Source organism: Elaeis guineensis, chromosome 8, assembly GCF_000442705.2.
Source record: "Elaeis guineensis isolate ETL-2024a chromosome 8, EG11, whole genome shotgun sequence".
NCBI lineage: Eukaryota > Viridiplantae > Streptophyta > Magnoliopsida > Arecales > Arecaceae > Elaeis > Elaeis guineensis.
The window spans coordinates 6,822,345-6,839,310 of record NC_026000.2 but is presented as its reverse complement, the minus strand read 5'-3'; the positions used below and the strand labels follow the sequence as shown (position 1 = coordinate 6,839,310).

The window sequence follows — 16,966 nt, the reverse complement described above, 5'->3', positions numbered from 1 at the left end:
GGTTATTTGTGGTAATTTCCGTGAACATAAAATTGTCCAAGATGGAAACCAATATACGCCTATACCGTACTCGTTGATGGCTTACTGACATTCGCACTATTATTTGTGGTGCATGTTATTACACAACAGTGTTTTACTTTTGGTGCAATAAGGCATAAAATAACATGAACACTTTTGGTGCAATAAGGCATAAAATAACATGTCTTTGCGGACTGGAAGAGTCATTTTGCTATGAGGTCAGAAAACAGGAGGAAATGACCTATGATAAAGTTGTGATAGATGGGAGAAGAATTGGAAAGGCTTGAAATGACAGCTAACATGGCCATTTGTAGGAATAATCAGCAAAGTATGATCTGTTAACCTAATCATATATTTAAGGCTTGATAGCGGTAATTATTATGGTCGGATCTATATTGGCCAGCTATAATACTTTCTTTAGCTTCAAAACACCAAGTAACCAACCACACATTAATAGGCCAAAAATCAAGGTATGCTTTATGATTAGATCCCGATCTTGGAAGTGCAATAATTAGATAGTTAGCATCTTTTGCAAGCTATTAATAAAGGACAAGGAAATAATGGAAACTCCTTAATTATCATCTAGGATGAATTTCAATACAAAAGTTGATGTGAAGATGTACTCTTCCTCAAACAAGTGGTTTACTTTATAGGTGTTAAAATTTTGAGTTCCCGACCAAAAAAAGAAATTTTGATTATAAAATATATGGGATGGATGGACTCCATTAACAGGCGAAGTTCCTTCTATTTTAATTTTTTAATTTTTACTTCTAAATAAATATAATAAATTAGATGAGCAAAAGAATGACATCTTTATACAATCTTTGTATTCAAGGTTTTTTGCTCATTAATGACAATAGTTGGTGCCAATGTCAAGATCCAAACCATAAACAGGTTTTCTAGGCCTCTTTTGTAGCATATCTACTTTGTCTCAATTTTTTATTTTAATATAAGTTCATATATTTTATAAAAAAAAATTAAAAATTCGAACAAGAGATAAATCTCCAATTATATTTTCAATTTAAAAATAGCTATCCACTTCAGTTTCAAGTAAAAGTAGCTACTCATTTGAAACATAAGTTAAAAGCAATTATCTATTTTGGTTGAATTGATCTTTATACTTTTATATCATTTAAAAAATTACTGTATTATATTATCATAGTGTAGTATGCCTTTACAATAAGGTAGTATTACATTATATTAGTATAGTATTACTTTATAATAATGCAGTGTTGTTTTATTGTATTATACTAGTATAATATTTCTTTATAATAAAATAATATCATATCATATCATATTAGTGTAGTATTTTTTTATAAGAACGTAATGTTGTTTTATTGTATTATACTAGTATAATATTTTTTTTATAATAAGATAATATTATACTATCATTGTGTAGTATTTTTTTATTATAGTATTACTTTACAATAATACAGTGTTGTTTTATATAGTATAGTATAATTTTATAATAGTATAGTGTTGCTTTATAACGGTAAAGATAATTAGATAATTTTATTTTTATTTAAATAATTATTTTTAAATTATATTTTAAATAAATAATTATTTTTATTTAAAATTTAAATAAATAATTATTTTTAAATTTAAATTCAAATAAATAGATTTTTTTAATTTACCTAAATTTAAACTCAAATGGATAGGCATCTATATAAAATCTCTCCTACAGAGCGTCTACATGTACGGACATCCTCAGAGGGGACGCATGGATGGGTCTACAGGGCCGCGCATGGCATGACTCCTCTCATTCATGGGAGGGAGGCGGGAAGGGCGGTGGCTACAAAAAGGCAGCCTGCTTTTTTTTGTCTCTTTTGTCTTCGCGGGTCTCTGCAGAGAAAAACGGGTCTTTTCCGCCCGCCGCTCCTCTCTCTGTTCTCCTCGACTTCCTTTTCTCCTGTCCTCCATCACTCTCTCTCGGCCGCGAATCCGAAATCCAAAGAAAAGAAGAATTAGAGTGGAGGGGAAGGAAAGAACCAGGAAAGGAGTCTTTTTGCCCGTGTGAATCCTCGTCGGAGCTGGTTGTTTCGCTATGCCGCCTCTCAAGTTGAGTCTTTGACCGATTGGAAATCTTGAGAAAGATTGGATCTTTTTGCGATTGTAGTTCGTTTCTTGGGCTTTTCTTAGGTTTTAATGCTTTTTTTCACGCGTTGAAGGTGAAAATTCGGTGATGTCTTCTATTGGATTCGTAAATTATTCGGTTCTTGGGTTGATTTTGGGCATTCGATCTGAATCAAGCCCTTTCCTTTCCTTCTTCTCTGCCCCTCACAGAAATTTGAAATCAGAAGGAAACAAGGTGTAAGGAAGAGAAATAGAGTCGAGAGAAAGGAAAGCAACTGACGAGAGGAAACAGGGCGTGAATGCGTATTCCAGTTGGTGGGTTCTCTCTGTTGCTTCTCAACTTGCATTTTTCTCGTTCATGATGAAAACATTACAAGATCTTTTAGTTTTTTGATGCGCGCGCGCGCAACTATGGCTCCATTCTGGAGTTCTTCTTAGTTTTAATGCTTTCCCTAGGCGTCGGATGAGGAAAAAACCGGTGATTGCGTCTGCTGGTTTTCGGATTTCGCATTGAATTGAGCTCAAAAAGGAAATATCTTGGTTGGTCCCTGTTTTGGTACAGAGAGGGCTTCTTTAGTCCCACATCAATTATGAGTTAAGCGAGAGTATGATTTATATGGATTGGAACCTTCCTTACCCCGTCGTGCATGTGGCACAACAGTCCCCCCATTAATTTAGTCCCCTATCAAACCACACTCTCAATTCTTTTGTTAATGAGGTGCTCGCTGAGGAAGCGATCTCTGCCATCTTGAGCGAGTCATAGCCGGACACTGCACAGGAGATTGACTTTGAAGCATTCCTTCAGGTATTTTGTAGTTTTCTGTTGTTGTTGTTGGATATTATTCTTTGTGTAGTAGGATTGGAGAAAGATTTGGTGAATCGAGCAGGCATATCTAAATCTCCAAGCACGGGCTGCTGGCAAATTGGGTGCTTCAAAAAGCTCATCTGCATTCCTGAAGGCCACCACAACCACACAAGTGCACACTATTAGTGAATTGGAGAAAGCTTCTTATGTGCTACATAGCAGCAGTTATCTTCGGGATGACTCATTTTTGAAGAATTATCTCCCACTGGATCCAATGCGGGTGATCTCTTCAACCTTGCAAAGGATGGTGTTCTTCTCTGGTAAGTTGTTTGGGTCTTGTCTTGCCAATTCTTTAACAAATTTGTGGTCAATTTATTTTCAGTGGTTTTAGATTCTCAAATTTTAATCTTGTTAGTATGTTTGCTCAAATGATTCTACTGGTTGCATGTTAGATAAGAGGCTCATTGGAATTTGGATATTGCTATCCGTATTTTCATGCTTTGGTTTCAATTTGATTTAGTAAGTTGGTCAATGTTACGGTGCTGGGACAATAGATGACAGAGCAATTAATCCAAAACGAATTTTAAGCCCATGGGAGAGGATTGAGAATCACACTCTTTGCCTGAACTCAGCAAAAGCCATTGGGTGCACCGTAGTTAATATTGGAACACAAGACTTGGTTGAAGGAAGAGTAAGTCCGAATGGTTATGCTATTTGGCTTTATATGGTTTTTCTTTAGTTCTTTGCTGCATATGTTTTTGGGAGAACTAAATCGTGTCATTGTTTTGCCCCATGTGAATTTGTTGTCATGTTCTTCACATTCCCTTTTCATCAAAATAAGATGAAATAGTTGGTTTTCATTCTTAAGCTTGCTGGCCCATTGGGGTGAGCCCTATTCCATGCTGTTTGCAGTTGGCTCTGAGTCCATCAAACTCTTAAGGGCCAAAGCAACTAGAGGGGATGACAAAGCAAAAATTGAAAATCAAATTATAATTGTTTCATAATTTTGACCTCAGTTTCTACCATTATCTGTTGGTCTGCATGAATGCATCATCTTTTTCCTTTCCATGCTTGGATCAGAAGCATATGTTACTCCATTGGTTAACTCAAATTTCTTTAAGAATTTATCCTTTACTCTTTGAAGTTATTTTATCTTCTGCTTACAGTTTAGTTAGGTGATGAGAGTAACTTTTACAACTCAATACTTTCAGTGCAGTGACAAATAAAAACTAACAAACTTTTCTACTTAAAGCTCTAAATTAGAGCTCTTGCTCATTGCTATTGATTTGTCGAAGCGGCTGAAGGTTTGTTCCTAGCCTTCGATTTTTCTTGTGATACTGCCCTTCCACCTGTATTACATTGGATGATAACTACCTGCAAGTTTCCTTTGAAATCTGAGTTTGTGGTTTTACTTACGGATGAAGAAGTTGATTTCTTCTTTCTAATTAACTGTATTTATGATGATTTAAATCCTTTTATTTTCGATGCAGCCCCACTTTGTGCTTGGTTTGATCTCTCAGATGATAAAGGTACATGTTGGTTATTCTTATCTGATGGGTAAATCCATTTTATTTTAGCATATAATAGAGTTGTTCAGCTTATTTGGAGCACTGTTCATTTAATTGCTCTCTCTCTCTCTCTCGCGCGCGCGCGTGCTCTCTCAGAGGCAGACAAAAGAAAGTGTCAAAGCTCTACAAAATCAGTACTGCATTTCCACATTGAAAAATGGTCAATTCTATGTTTTGGCCTGGTGATCCTATTATCAGATACAACTATTAGCTGATCTCAACTTAAAAAAGATGCCCCAACTAGAGGAATTGGTAGATGATAGCAAGGTCAACATTCACTTTTGGTCATCGTTTAGTTATTTTTGGCTAGCAGATTTCTATAAAAGCATAGTTTTTGTTAATACGTATTGCTGTTATGTTTTACAGGACATGGAGGAACTCATGAGTTTGGCACCAGAAAAAAATGTTACTTAAATGGATGAACTTTCATCTCAAGAAAGCAGGCTAGAAGAAAACTATAACAAATTTTTCTTCTGATGTGAAGGTACCATTGCAGCATTTAAATCAGAAAAAAATATAAATTCCTGACATTTGCTTGTCAGTTTTCAAGGTTTTAGAAACTGAAAATTTTAGAAAAATATAACTTAATATAACATATCTGTTCTCGTTTTGCATTTTACACTCTGCATTGAATTTAACCTGCATGATTTTAAGCGATATGATAATGGTGCTATTGATACCATCTTATCTAGCAAAATAATATTACATTCATCAGGAAGCTGTAAATTCGAATCCTTCTGTGTATTTACGGATTTCGATATGCCAGCCTCGCTTAAGCCCTTGCAAGGTTTATTTCTTTGATTACACATATGTGAATCATATGGGTAACTGAATCATGCTGGCTGAAGATCTAAAAACTTAATATGACAATAAAGCAATAAGTTAGTACTTCAAGAGACATTAGTTATGGGAGAGAGGTCTGTGGTGCCTTTTATTGTATATTTTGGTGCTTAATTAATGCTCAAGCCCTTCCAAGTTCCAAGTTCTATATTTCTGATTGCTCGCATAGTCACATGTGAATCGAATGGATGACCATTGAGGACTTAAAAAGTTATTCAGTGGTAAAGCAATATCTTATTATGCCATCTTAGACTGGTAGTGGTTACTTGAGAGAAGTCTGGTTTACCTCTTGGAATTTAATTGTTCATCTAGTTTAACCAGGAGTAGCCATAGTTGAATGCTTGTGTTCTGACAATGACCTGTTAGCATTTATTCATAAAGGAATAAACTATCATCTTGTTGGTTCTGTATTTTGTCCAGACTATACTAAAGGCTAATATATGTGATCCAGAAAAGACTAACTACCCTACAAGTGACACTCGATAGATCCCACCAGCTATTCCAAAGTAGAGGCAAAGCACCAAGCGCTGTTTCAACTCCTGTGTAAATGACACATTAGGTGCATTCCCTGGTACACATGGTGGCATTTCATTGATAATATATTTGTTGTCAATTATTATTTTTTTAGTGTACTGTTCTTTATCCATGTGATGATTGTTTTTGTTTAGCATCTTCTCATTTATCTGTAAGACTAGTTTGCTGTAAAATATATTTTTTTTTATATGCCCATGGATCACAGGATGGAGAGGCTTATGCATTCCTTCTTAATGTTCTTGCTCCTGAGCATTGTACTCCAGCAACTTTAAATGCTAAAGATCCTACTGAAAGGGCTAAAATGGTGCTTGATCATGCGGAGAAAATGGACTGCAAAAGATATCTTAGCCCAAAGGATATTTTTGAAGGCTCACCTAATCTCAACCTTGCATTTTTTTTGCAAATATTTCATCGTAGGTAAGTGTGATTGGCTCTCTCTTTTTTTTCTTCTTGCAACCTCTAACGCTTGAATTTAATATAGGATTTCAACGTTACTTCCATCTTATTTGTACATGTTTTCCTTATCACTACTGCATTGGATGGTAATGAAAGGATGCAACCTGACTTCACCTCTCTCTAAAAGAAAAACATATGAAGGAACATGAATAGCAAGCCATATTCTTGATTTTATGAATCTTACTTTGCTGCTGGTTCTTATCCAAAGTTAAGTCCTTGCTACCTGCTGTTAAACTGATTTTGATTATTTTCTGACTATGACTGTTTTTCTTTGAATAAACATGATTTAAGCCAAAAATATGAATCGTTAAATATAGAGATGTTGTGTAAGGGAGAATAACAGCCTAAAAGCACTCCCATGATGGTAAAATGGCGACTGAGGGAAGTTCTTGTTGGAATCCTTCATTTTGAAGATGCGAGTAAGCTAATTATTCATTTTCTTTTCTTGTCATTTGTCTTCTATTAGGTGCTAGTGGCTAATTATTCGGTTTTGGGGTTATCAAGTTCTAAAAAGATACCGGTTAATAGTCAACACAGACAAATAATAGCACTGAGTGGAAGGGCTGTCACTCCATGGATAAAAGTTATCCTAGGGATAATAGGCTGATCTTCCCCAAGAATTCACATTGATGGAAAGGTTCAGCACCTATAGAAGAGAAGAAAAAGAAAAGTAACTTCCATTGCGGAGCTGTATGCACAAAAGATGCCTGTACGGTTCTACAATTCTATTTCACACATTTATTAAGGATAACTATACCTTCTGACTATGATGATCTATAAAATAAAATTAGGTGAGAAAGAAATATAAGCCTTTTTTTAAGGACAGGTAGAATGTTTCGAATTAGCTGGAAGTGAAGAGCGAAGAAAAATTTGGACCTCATTAAGAGTGAGAAGTATGAGAACTTCAGTGTTAAGAAAGAAGGCATGCAAACTTTTAATTAGGCATGGCAAGAGCCCTGAATCTTAAAGCACAAGTTGGCTGTAATTCTTGATCTGATAGAATTATTTAGGTGAATAAAAATTTATACAAAGATAAGATGAGGCAAATGATGTCAATGAGGTACTTAACTTGGGTACTTCTTGAATATTGGTAAGTGAGGGTCGAACATACATTAAAAATGTCCGCAAATCATGAAGCAATCATACAGAAAAATTTGTTTTCGTATATCATTGTGGTGGACTATTTAAAATCTACATAAAATTTATATCACTTCCTTTCCTCCAGTTGTGGAACTTACTAAAAACTAACTGGATTGAACTCAGGGGTAATGCTGAATATTTTTTGGGAGAAGGTGATACAGCACAAACAATGATCTTTAGTTGGCTATTTAGTTTAGTTTCTTGCTTAAAAATTTGATAAACAGGTACCAAGGGGAAAGACTTTCCGCATAGGTCATTGATTTTGGAAAAAAAACTAGTGATGGGAGAAACCGAGAAACTAGAGAATGAGGTAGGTTTCAGGAAGAAAGTATCAAGATATGTTTTTATTCAGAGAATAAGGACAAATGTGGTATTTATTATGGTAAGAAGAATAAGATTTTAGCTGCAGTGAGCCTGCACCAAAGGTTTAGCTTTAGTCCTTACCTCTTTATAGATTACATATCAAAACCTATGGTGCATGCCATACATAGGTCTAGTGGTATGAAAAAGGATGCTGTAGATCATGTTGTATGTTGAATAAAATGGTTGCATTGAATGCAGTTTTACTTTGAATGCAAATGAATCTAGGCCCTAGTCAAACAAGACATATCCTGGAGTGTTATTATGAGGGATCACTTTTATGAATAAAATGAATTGACACTTGAGATGTGATTGGATGGCATCAAGTTATGCATTAGTGTTTTTGAATGATCACTTTATATTGTTGAAAATAACAATTTGTGCATTGTTCTATAGTCTTGCATCACCAAAATGTTTGGGAACAAACTAAGTAGAGAGACTTCATGTGAGCAGGTGGTGAAAGTTAGGAGAATTGTACATACAAGGAACCTTGTAATTCAGACATGGTTGTTAAAGTAATCATGATTGCATTGAGCTGACATGATCATGTGCAATTATTACTAGATAATGTCTCCCTTACAAGAGAGGTTCAAATATGTAAACCAGTTGCATTAGAGGAGGTAAAAATGTTAGAAACATAGATTTAAGACAAATGAAAGCATTTTTGGGGAGAAAAAGGAATGATTGAGGATTTGCCCTCTGTAAGAATGAGGCTGATGAAGAATTTATGAAAAATTCGTAAAGATGGTGTCATATGGACAAGATGTGATTGATTGGTTGTGCATAATTATTGGTGGAAAAGTCTATGTGATGTGATTTACTGGTTATATGTATAATTATTTGTGCAAAATGTTGGCAATATGTGGAGTTTTATGCTGTAAGTTCTTGGAGCTGATAATGTTTCTTTTTGGGAAAAATGGGCATCATATACTTCGTTAGCATGTTTTACATGTGAGAAAAAGTCTTGTGATGTGTCTTAAATTTATCGCAAGCGTATGGTGTGCAATGTAGCATGTCCAATGAGTACGGATCGATCCCACGAGGAATTGAGTTTAAACTGTATTCAAATACTTGCTCAGGCGAGCTTTAAAGAAAAATAAGAGAGATTGCTTGTTGAATTATAAACTCCTAAAGCAGTAAACTAATCAAATATAAAGATAAATTATCTAAAAGATCTAGGGCTCTTGAATCCACTAGATCAATGAATTAGAAAGCCTTCGTATGGTTTCTCTTATTAAGGTGTAAAACATTAACAAGCATGGATTATGAAGATATTTAACTCAACTATGATCCATCAAGCATCTTGTTTGCACCCTAATTAAAAAACTTTCTTTCTTCACTTTTCTTATGTTGTCAAAGTATAGGCTATGAAGGGATTCTGATCCAACTATAATCCATCAAGGTTTTCACAAGAAAAGAGAAGAGATGGTTTAGAAAATTTGATCCTTCTACCAATCATCCACTCTTGCATCGAATCAAGTATGACTTATGAAGGGATTCTGACCCAATAATAGCCCATCAAATTTCTTGGCAAGAAAGATGAGGGAGGACTTTAAAAATTAAAAACTCGAAAACAGAGATTTAATGGAGAAAGCTTCTATTCATGATTTAGCTTCATCGCAAATTCCAGAGGGATTGTTTAGCCAGACATAGTTGATCTGAAGCCAAAAAAAATAAAATAAAGACTAATTCTACTTGCTGGAATTGAACTTGTGGAAATTAAAAATTAAAAGATGCAGAAATTTAAACTATCCTATTACAAAAATTAAAATTATAGAAATAGAAAAAAAATAACTAATTTATTGCTGAATAAAAAATTCTGATACAAAAAATTTTGAACTCCTAAACCATTAACAAGACTTAAAGTTAGAACAAAAAATAAAATTTCTTACAGAACTAGATTTCTCTCTGTGATGGCCCGGCCCGATAACAAATCCCAGCCCATGTAACAAAGCCCAAAAAAAAAAAAAACAGAAAAAAGGGGAGAAGACTCCCGAAGGGAGTCTTCTTCCTCCTCTCGCCGGCTCCCAATCGGAGTCGGAGACGAGCTCCCTCCGGCCCTATTTAAGGAGGAGAACCCTCCTCTCTCCTCTCATCGAGAAATCCCGGGGCAAAACGGCGGCAATCGTCGGAAATTTCTCACGGAGATCCATCACTGTGCCGTCCAATTTCTCATCGGAAAAGCTTCGCCGGCGATGGAGGTAAGCCTCCTCCCCTTCCTCTCTTCTCCCCCTTCCTTCCCGTGCCGATGTGCATGCTTGCCGGCGACCGGAGTCGCCGGATTTTGTTGCGGAAGTAACCTTCATTTTTTGACCGTTTCCCTTTGATTCCGACGCCGGTGGTCACCGCCGACCACCGGTTTGGCCTCCTCTTGCCGTCGGATCGTCTCCCCTTCTGCCGACGGCCGCCCCACGCCGGCTGCGCCGCCGGCCGGCCAGCCAATGAGGGGATCAAAGATCCCCTGTTTCGGCCCAAATGAACCCACGGGAAAAGAAAAGAAGAAGAAAGAAGAAGAAGGAAAAGAAAAGAAAAAGAAAAGAAAAAAAAAGAGAAGAAGAAAAATAAAATAATAATAATATAATAATAATAATAAATAGGATTTTCTCTCCTCTCTCTTTTGTGAAGGAAAAAAAAAAGAAAAGAAAGAAAGAAAAGAAGAAAGAAAAAAATAAAATAAATTAATTTATAAATAATAAAATATGAGAAAGAGAGTTTCTCTCTCTTTCCTTTCTCTCTTCAGCTTGAATTAGTATTTTCTCTCTCTAGAATTGGATTTTCTCTCTCTACTTTCTCTCTCTAGAATCCTCCCTTTAGATTATTTCTCTCTCCTAAGATTTTTAGAATTTTGAGAAGAATGATGATGAATTTAAATGATCCTAGTGATGGATTTTTGATCTGTGATCGTCGGACGGTACACCGACATCTACTTTGATCAGATCAGGTATTTTTAAGATTTTAATTTCTATAATTTTATTAAATTATCCACAATATAATCTTAGTATGATTTGATCTGATCGATCGGATTTGTTGAATCATATTGTCTGAAGAATTCAAGATGAATTTTCTTTCTCTAAAATATTCTCTCTTTTGATTGATTCTCTCTCTAAAAAGGTTAGTAAATAAAGAAATTTTTTTTAATAGTCCTGATCTGATTCTAATGAAGAACGCTGACCCATGGTTGTCAGACAGCGTACTGGCACCCACCTTGATCAGATCATGAATCTTTAGATTTGATCATCCATGATTTCGATCTAGCCATGACTTGATTTGATCATGTTGATTTCACCAATCGAGATATTGGACCAATCATAATGTTGGATTGTGTCATCTGACCAATTCGAATTGTACCTCATTGATTTCTCTCTCCTCTAATTGTCTCTCTCTACTTGATTTTATGAAATCGATGAAGAAATCTCGGTCCTATCACTTCGAATCCGATTTGATCTGATAGTCAAACTTTAGATCGTTTAGATCCTAATTAGATTTTGATTAGATGAAATTAGATGATCGGACCCAATCTAAATCGTTGAAATATGGTATTCGTATTCTTTCTAATTATTAAAATTGATTCTGTATAGGATTGTGGATGTTTGATCATGGGATATCGTGATATGATCTACGAACAAAATTTTTGAAAGAAAATTTATAGAATTATGTGGATTTATTGGAGTGCGTTCGAGGTAAGTAATGTTTCACTTTTTCTAGATTTATCGGTAAATTATAATGTATTTTTCTGACATGATTTGTGAAACGATGCATGAATTGGATGAATGATATTTTGTTATGAAAACATCTTATTTGGAATGCTATGATGAAGCATGATTGAACATATTGATTTCATGATGCATTACATTGATTGATTTTGATACTACATGATTATATGTTTTATTATCGAAATTAGAATATGAAATATGATTTATGAAGAATTATGATATAAGAAACATTATGAATTGACAACCTGACTATGTAAAGGACCCTGCCAATGGGGATATATACGTTGGCAATTGATTGTCCTGAGGGTTTATATCACCAGCGAGACCAGCGACATGTCGCCAGAGAGACCAGCGAGAAACCGCCAGCGAGACTAGCGGTTCCAAAGGACATGACTGTCAGATGATTGCAGCCTACCGCAAGCAGATACGCGGTATTATGATCCTTCTACAGGAAAAATGTGGTTATAGCTCATGGTTGACGAAAAGAATTGAAGAACAAAAAAAATTGAAATCTCGAAAGAAACTTGAATTTTCGAAAAAGAAATGAATTTGGCATGAATCATGTTGCATAATTGAAATTGATTTTGAATTGATGAACTCTATATGCTTATGTTCTATAAATAATTATTTACTTAAATGTCTGATGAAATCTGTTGAGAAGTGATCATTGCTTACTGGGCTGTTTAGCTCATTACCTCTTATTTTACTGTTTTTACAGATGTTGAGGAATTAAGATGATACAAGATATGAATGGAAGAGTGATCAGAAGCAGAATCTTCATACTTTTATTTTAGGTTGAAAGGCTTATTGAATTTGATGTAAAGCCTATGAATCGTTGTTGAATTTATTGAGATATTAAAGAAGAAATTTAGATCGTTATATTTTGGATTTAAATTATTGTCTAATTATTCCGCTGTTGTTTTAGGATAGTATGATAAGATGCCTGGCATGCTTATGGGAAGAGTTTTCTATGAGTGTGCGGCGGTTGCCATGACCCTCGATTCACAATTTCGGGTCGGGGGCGTGACAATTAAAGTGGTATCAGAGCGTAAGTGGATGAATTATGAAACATAGAATCAGATATAGAATGGGTATGAGTGGATAGACACTAGGGACATTATAGTGTAGATCTTTGATGATTGTAGTGGGAGAAATATTTAAAAATTTTGATTAAACATTGAGATTATGTATAAAAGGATCGCAAGAGATTATAACATATAGAATTTGAAATATGATGGATGATCTATAGATATGATTAGTTAGATCTTGATCGAAAGTAATCACAAAAGGATTGACATAAAATTTTATTGTGCATTGTGGTTATTAATTGATCATTGGTTATTCAAGTGAATCGTAAGTTCAAATTCGATGTGAGAATAATACTATGATATTACTTTTAGTTGAGAAGTTGACTATTATTGATAAGATAAAGATTTGACGATAAAATATTGTTTCAGGATGGACTAAGAAAAATCTTTTATGATGCTTGATTGGAATATTTATCGAAATTGAATTTGGTATGTGGATTATATATAAAGTGGCATATTAGGATGAATGCATATTTGAGGATATTGCAAAGAAACCTATTTCTTATTGATGAAATCGATTATGAGGTTGTAGAATATTCATCGTACTGGAATCTTTAATCATTATCCTTAGATCTAAATAATGGATCTTATTATGTCTCTTGGAGACTACATGATGTGTATGAAATTTCAATTTAAAGATTTCGTATCTAAGTTGATCAAGAGATTTTCTGATATTATTGTTGAGGTTGTTAATGAAAAATTGATATCTTCAGATTAAGATAAAAGATCTTATTTATATTTATTTCAGATTAAGGGATCCATGTGAATTTACAATTTAAAAATTGGGATTTAGGAATTGATATGGAGTTCTTTTGCTTTTGTTAATGAGGTCCCTAATTGAATCTACTATTAAATGGAGATTTGATTTTTTTGAAGTTTGTGTGATTGTTATGAAAGGATATTTGATAGATATTGAAGATCCTGATGATAGAAATTTTAGAAAAAAATAATGATTTGAAGTTCTTATATATTAAGATTATGTCCAAATTTGGTGGAGCATCGAAGGATTTTTTTTCTTCATTAATTTGACTTATAAGGATTTTTGGTTTGAAAATTATCGAATTGAATTGATATGAGAATTGAGATTTGATTCATATTGATTATAGTAAATCTATATGATGGTTTAAATATGATATTGGACTCAAGGGTTAATCAAGATTATTGTACACCAGTAAAGGTATGAATGAGAATCAAAAGTTAATCTTTGACTTCAATTGAAATTTAAAATTTTAGATCTTTTCTATTGATAAGATAAAGAAATAATTTGATCAAATTTTTTTGGTGAACCTAGGAAATTTTGATTGTTAGATCAGAGTGCGCAGCGGAAGCATAGTAATCTGGATTACTTTGACTAAGTCAGGAATGTTGACCCTTTGAGTTAAAGAATTATGATAGATGATATAGTTTGATACAAGAAATTTATTGATATTAGAAAGAATAATATTTAAAAAAAAAATTTGAATTATTTTTGAATATCCCTAATGTGATTTTCAAAAGTAGAGCTTCCACCTACTATGCTACAAAAATAATTAGCATCCTAATTCTAGGATGAGTGGATCTTTGATTTTTGATTTTAGATTTAGAATATTTAGAGATAAATTTTTTCTATCTTAGAATTAAATTTTATAATTCTCTAATTACTAGAAAAAATTTGAGATTGTTTATCGAATGATGATTTCGATCTTAGATTATTATACTCAAATATTTATCTTTAGGATATAATGAAATTTGAAGTTAGAACTCTTTTGATCATTATTATTTCTCTGACTGAATGGAAAAGATTGAGGTTATCTTTTGATATTGACGATTGTTCTACAAAAGATGGATTGGAGTTATTTATAATTTAATTTGATAATAAATTGATTAATTAAGAGTTGTTAATGTTTAGATAAAGAAAATTGATATACTTACTTAGAATAGAGACATTGATTTTGATTATAAGAAAAATATAGTTTTGATTTAGATCAATTTTTGAGTTATTGATTTTTATTATGGAATGACTTAATAATAAAATTTGCTTCAAGAATTAGAATATTTAAGAGTTTGAGGGTTTGAGTAAAAAAATTTTCGATGACTAGAAATAGTGATATTGATTCAATCAACCATGATGATATTGATCTTTATGAAATGACTTAATGATGAAGTTGCATCGAGAATTAAAATATCAAAAGTTCGTGAATGAGATTGAAATGATAAATCTTCAACCTTTGAAAATACGAATAAGAGAAAATATTTTTGAATTTTGATTGATTGGGATGTCATCAAATGATTCATAGAAGTATGTTTTCCTATCTTATGATGGGTTGAAATTAAGAGTGGTTAATATTTTGAAATAAATAAATAAAAAAATGAATGATAATGATGAATGAAGTTCTTATGCAAGAATAGAGACATTGATTTTCTTCTATTCACAAGAGATAGATTTGATTTTGATCTAGTCATGAGGTATTGAACATAATTTTTTTTACAGGAAATGAGATCATAATTTTGAAATCTTGAAACATTGAAAATCTTTGAGATGTTGATTTTGATAAATAAGAAAATGAATGGTTCCGTTTCAGATAGATATTGATGTACCGACTTTTTTATTATGAAATGATTTAAGAATGAATTTATATCAAGAATTAGAATATTGAAATATTTGTGGATGAGATTCAAGTAAGAAACTATGAAGACTCAGGCAAGAAAAATTTCGAGGACGAAATTTCTTTTAGAGGAGAAGAACGTGATGGCCCGGTCCGATAACAAATCCCAGCCCATGTAACAAAGCCCCCCAAAAAAAAAACAGAAAAAAGGGGAGAAGACTCCCTTCTTCCTCTTCTCGCCGGCTCCCAATCGGAGTCGGAGACGAGCTCCCTCCGGCCCTATTTAAGGAGGAGAACCCTCTTCTCTCCTCTCATCGAGAAATCCCGGGGCAAAACGGCGGCAATCGTCGGAAATTTCTCACGGAGACCCGTCACTGTGCCGTCCAATTTCTCGTCGGAAAAGCTTCGCCGGCAACGGAGGTAAGCCTCCTCCCCTTCCTCTCTTCTCTTCCTTCCTTTCCGTGCCGATGTGCATGCTCGCCGGCGACCGGAGTCGCCGGATTTTGTTGCGGAAGTAACCTTCATTTTTTGACCGTTTTCCTTTGATTCCGACGCCGGTGGTCACCGCCGACTACCGGTTTGGCCTCCTCTTGCCGCCGGATCGTCTCCCCTCCTGCCGACGGCCGCCCCACGCCGGCTGCACCGCCGGCCGGCCAGCCAATGAGGGGATCAAAGATCCCCTGTTTCGGCCCAAATGAACCCACGGGAAATGAAAAGAAGAAGAAAGAAGAAGAAGAAGAAGGAAAAGAAAAAGAAAAAGAAAAGAAGAAGGAAAAGAAAAGAAAAAGAAAAGAAAAAGAAGGAAAAGGAAAGAAAAAGAAGAAAAAGAAAAGAAAAAGAAAAAAAAGAGAAGAAGAAAAATAAAATAATAATAATATAATAATAATAATAAATAGGATTTTTTCTCCTCTCTCTTCCGTGAAGGAAAAAGAAAAAAAAAGAAGAGAAAGAAAGAAAAGAAGAAAGAAAAAATAAAATAAATTAATTTATAAATAATAAAAATATGAGAAAGAGAGTTTCTCTCTCTTCCCTCTCTCTCTTCAGCTTGAATTAGTATTTTCTCTCTCTAGAATTGGACTTTTTCTCTCTACTTTCTCTCTCTAGAATCCTCCCTCTAGATTATTTCTCTCTCCTAAGATTTCTAAAATTTTGAGAAGAATGATGATGAATTTAAATGATCCTAGTGATGGATTTTTGATCTGTGATCGTCGGACGGTACACCGACATCCACTTTGATCAGATCAAATATTTTTAAGATTTTAATTTCTATAATTTTATTAAATTATCCACAAGATAATCTTAGCATGATTTGATCTGATCGATCAGATTTGTTGAATCATATTGTCTGAAGAATTCAAGATGAATTTTCTTTCTCTAAAATATTCTCTTTCTTGATTGATTCTCTCTCTAAAAAGGTTAGTAAATGAAGAAATTTCTTTTAATAGTCTTGATCTGATTCTAATGAAGAACCCTGACACATGGTTGTCAGACAGCGTACTGGCACCCACCTTGATCAGACCATGAATCTTTAGATTTGATCATCCATGATTTCGATCTAGCCATGACTTGATTTGATCATGTTGATTTCACCAATCGAGATATTGGACCAATCATAATGTTGGATTGTCATCTGACCAATTCGAATTGTACCTCATTGATTTCTCTCTCCTCTAATTGTCTCTCTCTACTTGATTTTATGAAATCGATGAAGAAACCTCGGTCCTATCACTTCTAATCCGATTTGATCTGATAGTCAAACTTTAGATCGTTTAGATCCTAATTATAT

At 34.0% G+C, this 16,966-nt stretch overlaps 1 pseudogene; it reads left to right on the top strand.

Moving 5' to 3' along the window:
* The first annotated feature begins 1,742 nt into the window (after nucleotides 1-1,742).
* LOC105050600 (fimbrin-5-like) overlaps nucleotides 1,743-16,966 on the top strand; it is a 32,193-nt pseudogene continuing 16,969 nt past the window's right edge.